We start from the raw sequence: 14,150 nt of genomic DNA on the forward strand, positions 1-14,150 counted from the left end.
AATGATGCAAAATGAAACTGGAGAGGCAAGAGCAGCTGTGTTTCTAGAAGCACGCCTATCATTGCAGTGGATTGTAGTCTACAGTTTGTAGTCTGTGGGCTGCATTTTGAAATAGACTGTTCTATTAGGGTGCTTCCCTTTCCCACCCCTCCAGAACATTCCATTTGGGGAGCCGGCTTGTTTTCAGCCTGCAGGGAAACCATGAAAAGGAGTTGGGATTTTATTCTAAGTTCGGTGAAAAGCACGGTCAGTGATTTGGTGTTTGTCACATCACTTGGGAGTATCGTCCTGTGCTTTCATGGTGTATAGAGTAACTGATTTTAAGCTGAAGTTGTAATGTATACAGTGACTCACAGAGGCCAGTTTAAAGGGTGCCCATGAGAAACTTCATGTTTGACGCAATAGTGAAAATGAGTGGAAGCAAGTGTATTACAGAGGGACGTGCGTAACAGGGCAGAGTGGGGTCACAGATAGACTTGAGTTTGGTCTGTGTCAAGCGTTTATTACACGGAAGTCAGAACAGTCCCCACACCCTTGTATAATTAATGTTTCACAACCAGTGGGGATGGAGGTGCGTGGATGTGCTCTGGGGGTATATGGGTTTCTGTGGTAAGTCATACAACTAAAGAGGAACCAAGCTAGTGGATTCATTGACCATGGGAACAGGCTGGGTTTTGGGTTTGTCCTTTTGTTTTGAAAGTTAGGGTTATGGGTGCAAGTTGCTAGAGATGTTTTATGGAATTTTCCCTCCCTCCCTTTTCTTGGTGAATGGCTCTTCTTCCTCAGGAGTTGGGCTGCCACCTCTCAGGTCTGTGTTTGCACAGTGGGTGTTTCCTAAAGCTGCAGGGCAAGACTTCTCCCACCATAGCAGTGGATGGCTGATGTAAATGGAAGTTCTGTCAGTTTCCTGCTTTCCTCGTACCCTGGATTTAGATGACTTTATAAAGTAACAGGATACTGAGTTGTTCTACCTGGGTCTTGGGTGAGAGGCAGGCCCGTATCTCATTCTTGCTGGAATTACTGAGCATATGAAATATGTTTTGGGAAATATTTTGGTGGCATTTGGAAAATGTCCACTGAGTACATTTGTAGGCACCTCAGGAGTGTGGAGACCTCCAGTTGGAGAATAAAACTGTACTTCTCTCACGTGTATCATGGTTCATACGATCTGGATTTTATCGTTTTCCTGTCTTTATTGGATATAATTCATATACCATTAAATTCACCCTTTTGAAGTGGCAGTTTAGTGGTTTTCCATATATTCACAAACTTGTGCAATCCTCACTACCATTGACTTCTAGAACATTTCATCACCCCAAAAAGAAATGCTTTAGTAGTTACTTCCCACTCTCCTCTGTGCCTGTCAACCACTAACCTACTTTTTATCTGTATAAGATTTGCCTACTCTGGACAATTCTTGTAACTGGAGTCATAGAATATGTGGCGCTTTTTTTTTTTTTTTTTTTTAACCTAGTATAATGTTTTCAAAGATCATCCATGTTGTAGCATGTATCAATATCTCATTCCTTTTTGTGGCTGAATAATGTTTCACTGTGTGGATAGACCACATTTTGTTTATCCTTTCATCTGTTGATGGACGCTGGGACTTTTGGCTGTTGTGAAGAACGTGGCAGTGAACATTTATGTGCATGTGTGTGTTTTTGTGCAAACACATATTTTCAGTTTTTTGGGTGTACACCTAGGAGTGGAATTGCTAGGTCAGTTCACAGTGTTTTGAAGTTATTTGGGTTTGATCCAGTCCAGAAGCAGGGGAATGGGCCGAATGACCACAAGCTTCATTTGAACAGGTGGAGGCAGTGTAGCCAACTACCCCCATCCCAGCAGTTCCAGTCAGAAGCACACGAACTGTTTTTAATGGCTAAATCTGGATGGTAGAGGGCTGGAGTGCAGGAGGCCTGGACTCTGCCAGCAGTCCCATGTGTGGGAAAGTTGCTGTTTTGTCCGGGCCTCGCGTGTGGCTTGGTATCTGCTCATTGAGAACAGAGCCCTGGAGCCCGAGTCAGCAGTCTGGGCTTAGTCCCAGCACTGACACCGATCCACTCTGTGGCCTGAGGCAAGTCACTTCGGCGTTTTTTTGGTTTGTTTCCACAAATGTCATACATGAGATCAAAGTTTGGACTTAATGGTTTCAAAATTTCAGGTTGAAAATTCTGTACTTCAGAATACTCAAATTTAAGTGTTTTTTTCCCCCCCATGATCATAGTGTCTGTAGTCTTTCCCAGCTGCTGTCTACTGGGTGTGCTGCCTCTTTGATCTCTCCAGTTCCCCTACCTGGTATGGATTGGATTCCACAGGAGCCGCTGTGTCCTTGGAGTTAAGGTGCCGACCCCAGGCCCTGGTTCCGATGTGTTTCTCTGAGGAGTCCCTTTAAAGGAGCACCTTAATCCTCTCAGGAAGTACAGAGGAGACTGAGACAACATTAAGTTGCCTCTTGGTTTCTTTTTTACAACTTGGACAAAAGTTCTCCTTTGATCTTGGCATTAAAGAAACAGGTCACAGAATGCTGGAGAAGGTTGAGTTTTGATCTCTGGGCACTGGCAGGAAGGTGGGAAGGACCCAGGATGAGCAGGGCCATCTGGCCACGGACGAATGATAGCCACCTACCACCCCCCAACCTGCTTTGATCCCTGAACCATTTGCTGACACTAGTGTTTCCCAAATGGGGCACTGTTGGGGACGCCCAGGACTTCTCAGTTCCATCTCCGTCCTCCTCATTGCTTCCTTCTCTGCCTTCCTAACATGATTTCTCACCTATGCCTGAGCATTAAACTGACAGGCCTCCCACGGTTTGAAATCCTGAGGTTTTGTATTCAGAGGATATGCTTAGTGCTACTAACAGTTCTTAAAAAACAAAATCAAATCATAAGTTGGAACTGAATTCTTAAGCCGGTTTAGAAGGGAGTGTGGGTGCCCTGGCAAGTCACTTAACATCTTCGGGCCTTACTTTCTACTCGTGGTACGTTAGATGCTATAAATTTCGCAGTCCATGGGCCACATCTTCACGTGGACTTGATTTGGGGTGGGGTTTTTTTTAATTTGTTTTGTTTTGTTTTGACTGGCACAGGCTTAAAATTTTTTGAGTTGGTTGCCAAAACATTTCATAATTGGGAGATTTCACATTTAAAAGCTTCTAGGTTTTCATTTTGTCTTGAGAATTTGGGCCCAGATTCCCTGTCAAGGGCGTTCCCCATATGGGGCCCAGCTCACCAATCCTCGGTGCCCTCCTGTGTTACTCTTGAGCAGCCTCACCGTTTAGGTCACGTGCATGGTCCCACTAAGTGTTTAAATTTGCAACCCCCGAATAAGTTGGCCTCTTTATAAGGTGTGTCCTACTCTGACATTCTGATTCAAAAGCTATCAAAGGTTTGTAGTAACCACCTATGTGACCTGACTTTAAGAGAAAAATTTCTACTCACATGATACATTTCAGTTGATAAACCATATGCCCATCCACTATTCCATATAATCCTTACAAAAGTCCATTTTACAGGTGAAGAAACTAAGCCTTGGTCTAAGGACCTGGGCTAGAATCTGACACTGTGATTGATTTCATAACTTTGGGCAAGCTGTTTTTTAAACTTCAATTGCCATTTTTAAAATCTTTGTGTGTGTGTTTAAAAAAAATACATATATATACACATGTATGTACACATTTATCATTGTAACTTTAAAAAAAAATTTTTAATGTTTATTTTTTGAGAGAGAACAAGCAGGAGAGGGGCAGAGAAAGAAGGGGACAGAGGATCTGAAGCAGGCTTTGCACTGACAGCAGAGAACCCGATGAGGGGATGTGAGGGGATGAGGGGCTCAGGAGATCCTATCATTGTAATTTTTTTAAAGTACACAGTTCAGTGGCATCAGTTACATTCACATTGTTGTGCAACACTCATCACCATCCATCTTCAGAACTTGATATCATCCCATATTGAATCAGTTTCCTGATTTAAAAAAAAAAAATTTTTTTTAACGTTTATTTTTGAGAGAGAGAGAGAGAGAGCGAGCACGAGCAGGGGTAGGGGTAGAGAGAGAGGGAAACACAGAATCCAAAGCAGGCTCCAGGCTCTGAGCTGTCAGCGCTGAGCCCGGTGTGGGGCTCAAACCCACGAACTGTGAGATCATGACCTGAGCCAAAGTCGGATGCTTAACCGACTGAGCCACCCCAGTGCCCCCAGTTTCCTGATTTTTAAAACGAGAATGATACTGTCCTCAAAGGATTGATGTAATGATTAAATAGAATATGAGATGAGAGTGCCTAGCACAAAAAGAGCTCTCTGTAATTTTTCAGTTCCAAGGTTTGAAGTCTTCCAGAGGGGAACCATTTAAGCCTGTTGGTTCAACTAACTGAGCGTTCTTTTATAAATGCCCAAAGGGGAGAGGGAAGGTGAGTGCATTTCTTGTGTTTTATTTCTGCACTTTATGGCCTGAAGGTTTAGGCCTGGTTGTCTGTTGCTTGGTGAGGGTAGTTATTATTTTCACTTGGACTCTTGCACAGCTGGCTGTGGGTTTTCCCAACTCCCAAAGAACAGCTTTGAGTCTTTTATGTATCTGCTCAACAGCAACTCTGTATCTATGAGCTCTGAAATAAAGGCTACATTTTCAGAGCCTCCTGTGGCTAATTTGGTTCTCCCTCCTCCCTTTTTCTTTTTCCTCTATTAGTTCTTTAGCTCCATGGGGGCTGCTTGGTAAGTGGTCCTAAGCTGTCATTAGCCATCTTGCATGTGTGGTTGAATTCTTAGGGAGCTTTAACTGATTGGGTAATTGATTTCAGTTCATTGTTGGCAAACTGTGCCCCAAAGCCGTTTTCTTTTTCTTTATTTTTTTCTTAATCTGGGGAGCAGTTACTACCTGATCTTAAAATGGTGACTGTATCTTTGAGAAGGAAATGAAAGACTCTAGCTTACAGTTCAGGAAGGTGCTGCTTTTGCAGCAGGAGAGGTGTGGAATAAGAACCAGAAAAGCTGTTCAGACAGGCCAGACTCGATCACTGGGATGATGCTATTTATGGGAAAGAAGACTGCAAGGCAGAGGGCTCCAGAAGAGAGAATGTTAACTTATGGCTACAGAGAAGTATGAGTGAATGAACTAATTTTTAATTTTTTTTTAACGTTTATTTATTTTTGAGACAGAGAGAGACAGAGCATGAATGGGGGAGGGTCAGAGAGAGGGAGACACAGAATCTGAAACAGGCTCCAGGCTGTGAGCTGTCAGCACAGAGCCCGACGCGGGCCTCGAACTCACGGACCGCGAGATCATGACCCGAGCTGAAGTCGGCCGCCTAACTGACTGAGCCACCCAGGCGCCCCCTAATTTTTAGTTCGTAGGGGGGAAGAAACTTCCTATTTTCCTTGGAAGAAGTTAATTGTTCACACCTTTCAAACTGGGTGGAGCAAATTTTAGGAGGAAAGGGGTACTTTTTAGTCCTACCAGTTCTTCATTGGGCTCTTGGGAGAGATTTTTCTGCCTGCCCAGCCCCCCAAGAATAAAATAGGTAGGGAGGGCAAGACCTTGATTCTTGGGTCTCTTGAGCTTTATAACTTTCCAGGTCACCCATATCTTTGCCAGTGATGGCGTGTTAGATTACACCATGAAGGGCTTCTAGATTGCTATCGCCTTGTTTCTTGACGCGCTACCTTTGCTGCCTCGTGACTTGGAAACCGAGTAAAGCAAAATAATGTTGAATGGGCTGGTTCACATGTTAGGACTCCCTCCCACTCCTTTCTTGGCTCTGAACAGACATTTGCTAACTACTTAATTAGCTTTTCATAGTGAACCACACACGGAAGTTGCTATGATGATAATTAAAAGTTACAGGATGGGGCGCCTGGGTGGCTCAGTCGGTTAAGTGTCCGACTTCGGCTCAGGTCACAATCTCACTGTCTGTGGGTTCGAGCCCCACGTCGGGCTCTGTGCTGACTGCTCAGAGCCTGGAGCCTGTTTCAGATTCTGTGTCTCCCTCTCTCTCTGACCCTCCCCCGTTCATGCTCTGTCTCTCTCTGTCTCAAAAATAAATAAATGTTAAAAAAAAAAAAATTAAAAAAAAAAAGTTACAGGAAGGTACAAAGGAATTTCCTAAAAAGCAGGTATTTTGCTACTTCCTAATTTCCTTACAGAAATGAACTGTGGATCAAACATCCTCTATCAGGTTGTCTGGACTGCAGCGACAATGAAGTCAAAGAGTCAGAAAAAGTCGGAATGGTAACAAGTACAAGGGTCTTATCTCTGGGACCGGTGAACTTCTAGGTCCATGATCCTCCTGGAGTCATATATCAGATTGTGTTTTGGAGTGTGTTTTCTGGGAACAGGTTCTAGATCCTTCTTTCTTTTTCTTTTTTTAATTGAAATATAGTTGACACACGTGTTGTATTCGTTTCAGGCACACAACATTGATTGTTAACTCTAGTCGTTATGCTCTGCTCACCATCTGTCACCATACCACACTGTTCCAGTATCGTTGACTGCCTTCTCTATGCTGTACCTTTCATCCCAGTGACTTAGAAGAGTTTCAGAGGGGTCTGCAGTACTCTCCGCAAGGTTAAGGATTACCGATCTTGTTTGGTTACTCACACATCTTTGTGCAGGAGCCATGCTAATCGCCGTTATCGTTCCAGTTCTAATTAGTACATGCGCTGCTGAAGCCAGCACTGGTTACTCCTGCATCTGTTGCCAGAATCCCCTCTGCACCGTCCTTGCCTTCTAGCCCCCGTGTTCTGTACATCTTCAGAGGAATTTGCCCAGGTGTTTTCAGAGGCAACCCATTTCCTTCCCCTTCTTAAAATGTAAATATTTATTTTGAATATGGGTGATCCATGTACCTGGAAAACAGGGTAAATAAGTTAGCAATGAAAAACTCACACAGCTACCCTCCTAGTCCATTCGTCAGGGGTACATAGTCTTTGATGAAAAAAGAAAAGTTCCTCTAGAACATTTTTGTACACATAAAAATCTCTAAGAAAACTTTTTATTATAACAAGTGTTCAACATGTACAAAAGAAGAAGACACGGCATAAGGAGCCCCCATATCCCATCACTCAGCTTCAACAACTGCCATTCTATTGCCAGACTTGTTCCCTCTGTGCCTCCCTTGAGCTGGTTATTTTTTTCTTCAGGTTTATAAGGGTGTCATTTAACACCATAAAATGACTGATGTTAAGTGTAGAATTCAGTAAGTTTTAGCGAATGTATAGACTTGTGCAATCGTCATCACAATGACACAAAGTTTTGGAACATTTCTGTCACCCCAGCAGGCTCCCTTCCAGCCAAGGGGATGACACTTGGAGACCACCCCTGCTCGAACACCAGCCCGCCACTGATCTTTCTGTCTCTAGATTTGCCTTTCTTGGGCATTTCGCATAAGGGAATCATATACCACATACACTTGCATTTGGCTTCATTAACCTAGCGTAATGTTTATGGAGTTCATCAATGTTGCAACATGAATTGGTAGTTCCCTCATTTCTGTTACTGAATGGTATTCCATTGAGTGACTACTACGTTTTATTTCTCCATTCACCAATTGATGGTGTTTGGATTGTCAACTTTGGACTTTGTGATTGAAGCTGTTAGAACATTCCTGTACAAGTCTTTTTTTTTTTTTTTTTAATGTTTATTTACTTATTTTGAAAGAGAAAGAGCACGAGTGGGGGAGGAGTAGAGAGAGAGAATCCCAAGCAGGCTTTGCCCTGCCAGTGGCAGAGGCACTGTCAGTGCTCTGAGTGTCAGAGGCACCGGCTTTGCCCTGCCAGTGACAGAGGGCTCCATCTCACAAATCATGAGATAGTGACTTGAGCCGAAATCAAGAGTTGGAGGCTTAACTGACTGAGCCACCCGGGTGCCCCCATGTACTAGTCTTTGTATGGACTACTATTTCCTCTTCTCTTGGGTAAATGCCTAGGATTGGAGCTGCTGAATAGTATACTAGGTTTATGTTTAGCTTTTTAAAAACACTGCCAAACTTTCCCATGGCTGTACCATTTTACACTCTCATCAGTATATGAGAGTTCCAGTTTCTCCCCATCTTCGTCCACACTTGTTATTGTCTGTTTTTGAGGTTAGCCATTCTTAGGGATGTGTGGTCTACCTCATTGTGGTTTTGGTTTGCATTTCCCTAATGACAAATGATATTGAACATCTTCTCATGTACTTATTAGCCTTTCCTACATCTTTGGTGAAATGTATATACAGATCTATTGCCTATTTTTATTTATTTATTTATTAAAAAAAATTTTTTTTTAACGTTTTTATTTTTATTTTTGAGACAGGGAGAGACAGAGCATGAACAGGGGAGGGGCAGAGAGAGAGGGAGACACAGAATCCGAAGCTGGCTCCAGGCTCTGAGCTGTCAGCACAGAGCCCGACACGGGGCTCGAACTCAACGGACCGCGAGATCATGACCTGAGCCGAAGTCGGCCGCCTAACCGACTGAGCCACCCAGGCGCCCCCTATTGCCTATTTTTAAATTGGGTTGTTTGTCTTATCATTAAGTTATAAGAATTCCTTATGTATTCTAGATACAAGTCTTCTATCAGATATGTGATTTAGAAAGATTTTTCTTCTTGTCTGTGACCTTTCGTTTCCTTTTTTTTTTTTTCAAATTTTTCAAATTTGAAGTATAGTTGACCTACAGTGTATTCATTTCAATTGTACAGAATGGTGATATTTTATATACATAATGAAATGCTCACCACTGTAAGTGTAGTTACGTTTGTCACCATACAAAGTTATTACAGTACTATTGACTGTATTCCCTATGCTGTGCTTTACATCCCCATGACTTATTTGTTTTATAGCCGGAAGTTTATAGTTCTTAATCTTCTTTGCCTATTTTGCCCATCCCCCTCATCCCATATCCTGTGGCAACCATTGATTTGTTCTCTGTGTTTATGAGTCTGGTTCTGTTTTGTTCATTTGTTTTGTTTTTTAGATTCCACATACAAGTTAAATCCTACGGTATTTGTCATTGTCTGATTTATTTCACTTAGCTTAGTACCCTCTTGGCCCATATGTTTCATTTCCTTAATGATATCTTTTGAAGTGTAAACGTTTTAAATTTTTATGAAATCCATTTTATCAAATTTTTAAATACAGATTGTGCTTTTGGTGTTGTATCTAAGACAGCTTTGCCTAACTCAAGGTCACAAAGATTATCTCCTTACTGTTCTTCTAGAAGTTTCAGTTTTTGTATTCAGGTCTAAGATACATTTTGTATTCAGGTTTTTGTATTTTTGTATTTGTATTCAGGTCTAAGATACATTTTGAGTTAATTTTTGTGTATGGTGTGAGGCTCCTTTTGCAGATAGCTACCCAGTTGTCCAAGAACCATTTGTTGAAAAGACTATCCTTTCCCTATTGAATTGCCTTCTCAACCTTGTTGAAAATCAATTTAAACATATAGCTTTATTTCTGGACTTTGAGTTCTGTTCCTTTGGTCTTTATGTATATCCTTACCACACTGTCTTGATTATTATAGCTTTATGATAAGCTTAGAATTTGTTCTTTTTATAAGTTGTTTTGGATGTTCTGAGTCCTTTGTGTTTCCATATAAATTTTAGGATCGACTTTTCAATTTCTACAAAAAAGGCTGCTGGGGTGCACCTGGGTGGCTCAGTCGGTTAAGCGTCCGACTTCGGCTCAGGTCATGATCTCATGGCTTGTGAGTTCAAGCCCCATGTTGGGCTCTGTGCTCACAGCTCAGAGCCTGGAGCCTCTTCAGATTCTGTGTCTTTCTCTCTGTCTCTGCCCCTCCCCCGCTCATACTCTGTCTCTTAAAAATAAGTAAACATTAAAAAAAAAAAAAAAGGCTGCTGGGAATTTGATAGGGATTGCATTGAATATATAGATCAGTTTGGGAAGAATTGCTACCCTAACAATATTGAGTCTTCCAATATTCATGGGAATATGGAACATCTCTCCAATTAGAATGTTTTGTAATTTTCAGTATACAAGTCTTTTTTAAAAATGTATTCTTAAATATTTTATTCTTTTTGAAGGTATTACAGATGGAACTATTTTCTTAATTTAATTTTGGGGTTATTGCTAGTATGTGGAAATACAATTAATTTTTATGTTTACCTTGTAGTCTCTGACCTTGCTCACTTTATTAGTTCTAATAGTTGTTTTGTGGGTTCCTTAGGATTTTCTAGATATATAATATGTGATCTACAAATGAAAGCTCCTTTACTTTTCAGTATGGGTGTCTTTAATTATTTGCTTCAGTGCACACTGTCTGCATTTATGGCACAGTGTTGAATAGAAATGGCAAAAGTGGACATTCTTGCCTTATCAGTCATTTTGGGAGGAATCATTCGGTCTTTCACCATTAAGAATGATGTTGGCTGTGGGTTTTTCATAGCTGCTCTTAGAATAGGAATAGGAAGTTCCTTTCTATTCCTAGTTTGTTGAGAGGTTTTATCATGAGTGTTGGATTTTGTCAAGTGCTTTTTCTTTGTGAAGATTGTGTGGTTTTTGTCCTTTATTTGTATGGGGTATTACATTGAGTTTCTGATATTAAGCCAACCCTCCTGTATTCCTAGGATAAACCCCACTTGGTTAAGATGTATAATTTTTTTATTTATTTATTTATTTTAGAGAGAGAGAGGGAGCATACAGGAGCAGGGGAGAGGGGCAGAGGAAAGGAGAGAATCTTAAACAGATTCCACGCTCAGTGTGGAGCCCAGTATGGGGCTTGATCCCACAACCCTGGGATCATGACCTGAGCTGAAATCAAGAGTTGGACACTCAACCAACTGAGCCACCCAGGTGCCCCATGTAGACCTTTTTATATATGCTGGATATGATTTGCTAATGTTTTGTTAAGAATTTTTTCCATCTGTGTTCATGAGGACGATTTGTAGTTTTCTTATGATGTCTTTGGCATGCTTTAAAAAAAATTTTTTTAGATAAATGAGATTATGCTATACACACACTGCTGTGCATTATATTTTTTTACACTTCATAACTTATGTGGGCAGTCCTTCAAAAATAGTTCTACCTTCCATTTAAGTATATATTACTAAATTGCCTTCCCTAAAGACTGCACCAGTTTACCTATATCTAGTGTATTCAGATTTTTTAAAGCTTTGTGACTCTGATAGGTAAAAAGTCAAATATTGTGTGGTGCCTGGGTGGCTCAGTCGGTTGAGCGGCCGACTTCGGCTCAGGTCATGATCTCGCGGTCCGTGAGTTCGAGCTCCGTGTCGGGCTCTGTGCTGACAGCTCAGAGCCTGGAGCCTGTTCCAGATTCTGTGTCTCCCTCTCTCTGACCCTCCCCCATTCATGCTCTGTCTCTCTCTGTCTCAAAAATAAATAAACATTAAAAAAAAAATTTTTTAAAAAAGTCAGATGTTGTTATTTTGACTTGCATTTTTAAAATTATTTTTAAATTTCTGTTTGGCCTTTTGAATTTTTTTTTAACTGCCCATGCATATTCTTTTCAGTTATTTGTCCTTCAGTGGTTTGTAAGAGCGCTTGGTATACTGAAGGAATTCATCCTCTGTTGGGTGTATGGTAAATATTTTTACCCAAATTGTCTTTTTCTTTGTCTATAATGTATATAATTGTACATTTTTCTTCCTTTTTCCTATATATATCCTTTTTCTTTCTAGCTTCTGGATTTTGTTGCATTCTTAGAAAACTTTCCATGTCAAGATTGTTTAAAAGTATATCTATATTTGCTTCTAACACTTCCATTTCATTTTGTCTGTTTAAGTCTTTTTTGCCTTCTCCAGTACCAGTTTGGAGAGCTCTGTATTTTAGTATTTCGTAGAACATAACCAGCATTCAGTCAGTGTTGGCTGCCCTTGTGATCAGTATCGTCCTTACATGCTCGTCATCTCTTAATGCAGCTCACCTGCCTGAAAAGACCATCCCTGTTCCTCTGCCTTCTCAGCTGGGTCAAGTTATTTAATCTCGGAGTCTCGGGTTAACTGGCAGTCGTCGTCTGTGAGATGGTGACAGAAATCCCCAGGCAGTTGTCGTTGTGAGCATGGCACCAGTCAATATTTGTAAAGCGGAAAGGACTGTGTGCCACAGTGCCTTGTACTTACTTGGTAGGTGCCCAGTGGCTCTGTGGCTTGTTGCTTTTTCGTGTTGAGTTTTCCACCAGGGCGAGTATTGTCATTGTTGTTGTGTCTTTTTCTTTGGTTTTGGTGTATGTACTTGTGCTATGGGTTCGAGACTTTGGAACAGAAGCGTATTGAAGCCTTTCAGGATTTGCTTTTCATTTGTCTGCAGCCTTAAGCTCTCAGGGAGCCCCTTAGTTGTCCAGGGCAGTATCTCTGTTTCACAAGAAGGTAGAACTGGAGTATCTTCTTAGATTTAATTGGCTTGATGACTACAGAAGGTTGTAATCCTCTGCCCTGGCTTCAAATCACGTATTAGGTAAGGCAAAAAGGTCCGGTATCTGGCTTTCTGAGAGGGGAAATTCAGAACACATATATTTTTGATTAGCAAGAAATAATGATGTTAACTGTGGGCTTTTCATATATGGCCTTTATTGTGTTGAGGTAAGTTCCTTTTATATCTTTTATGTTGAGAATTTAAATTGTGAATGGATGTTGAATTTGGTCGTATTCTTTTGCTGTGTCTATTGAGATGATCATGTGGGGTTTTTTTCCTTTCATTTTATTAATGTGGTGTATCACATTGATTTGCTTAAGTTGAACCATCTTTGCATCCCAGGGATAAATCCCACTTGATTTTGGTGTATGCTCCTTTTTTTTTTTTTTTAATGTTTATTTTTGAGAGAGAGCGAGAGAGAGCACGAGCGTGCGTGCAGAAGTGGGGGAGGGGCAGAGAGCGAGGGAGACACCGAATCCGAAGCAGGCTCCAGCCTCTGAGCTGTCAGCACAGAGCCCGACGCGGGGCTCAAACCCACAAACTGTGAGATCATGACCTGAGCCGAGAGACACTTAGACTGAGATCGGACATTTAGCCGACTGAGGCACCCAGGTGCCCCTGGTGTATGCTCCTTTTAATGTGCTATTAGATTCAGCTTGCTAGTATTTTACTGAGAATTTTTGCATCTATGTTAATCAAGGTTATCGGCCTGTAGTTTTCTTGTGGTATCTTTGTCTGGTTTCGGTATCAGGGTGATGGTGTCCTCATAAAATGAGTTCAGAATTATGCCCTCTTTTATTTTTGAAGAGTTTAAGAAGGATTAGTATGTATTATTTATTGAATGTCTGGGAGAATTCACCTGTGAAGGGAGCTCTTTGATTACTGATTGAACCCCCCGCCCCCCCTTTTTTTATTGGTCTGTTTTAGTTTTCTGTTTTTTCTTGATTCAGTTTTGGGAGGTTATGTGTTTCTAGGAATTTACCTATTTCTCTATTTCTCCTAAGTTACCCAATTTGTTGGTGTATAATTGTTTATAATAGTCCCTTATGATCCTTTTTATTTCTGAGTCACCTTTTATAATGTCTCCTCTTTCATTTCTGATTGTATTTGAGCATTGCCTCTTTTTCTCTCATTGGTGCTGCTAAATTTTGTTTAGTTTCATTTGTCAATTTTTAGCTTTTCAAAAAGCCAACACATTTCTGTTGTGGGTGGGGTTATTTTTGTTTTGTTTTGTTTTTTACTATTTTTAAAAATCCTCGTTTTTATTTATTTCTGTTCTAATCTTTATTATTTCCTTTCTTCTGCTAACTTTGGGCTTCATTTGTTCTTTTTCTGGTTCCTTGAAATGTAAAGTTAGGCTTTTTGAGATATATAAATGTATAATGTAGTTGTTTACCCCTGTAAACTTCCTCCTAGTACTAGTTTTGTTGCATTCCATAAGTTTTGGTAGGTTGTCTTTTTATTTTCTTTTGTCTGAGGTACTTTTAAATTCTCACTGGATTTCCTCTTTGACTCCATGGTTATTCAAGAGTGTGTTGTTTAGTTTTCACATATTTGCTTATTTCCCATTTTTTTGTTAATGATTTCTAGTTTCATTCCATTATGATCAGAAAAGATATGTGGAATGATTTCAATCTTCTTAAATTTGTTAAGACTTGTTGTGTGAACCTAACATGTGAACTGTCCTGGAGAGTGTTCTGTGTACAGCTGAGAAGAACGTGTTTTCTTCTGTTGGGTGGAAGGTTCCATATGTGTCTGTTAAGTCCATTTGGTCTGTAGTGTTTTTTGAGTCAGCT

General features: G+C 40.8%; 1 protein-coding gene across 2 annotated transcripts in view; it reads left to right on the plus strand.

Annotated features, from left to right (window-relative positions):
- Positions 1-14,150, plus strand: part of TM9SF4 (transmembrane 9 superfamily member 4) — a 53,841-nt gene that overhangs the window by 2,309 nt on the left and 37,382 nt on the right. The window lies entirely within an intron of this gene.

This window comes from Neofelis nebulosa, chromosome 9 (assembly GCF_028018385.1).
Source record: "Neofelis nebulosa isolate mNeoNeb1 chromosome 9, mNeoNeb1.pri, whole genome shotgun sequence".
NCBI lineage: Eukaryota > Metazoa > Chordata > Mammalia > Carnivora > Felidae > Neofelis > Neofelis nebulosa.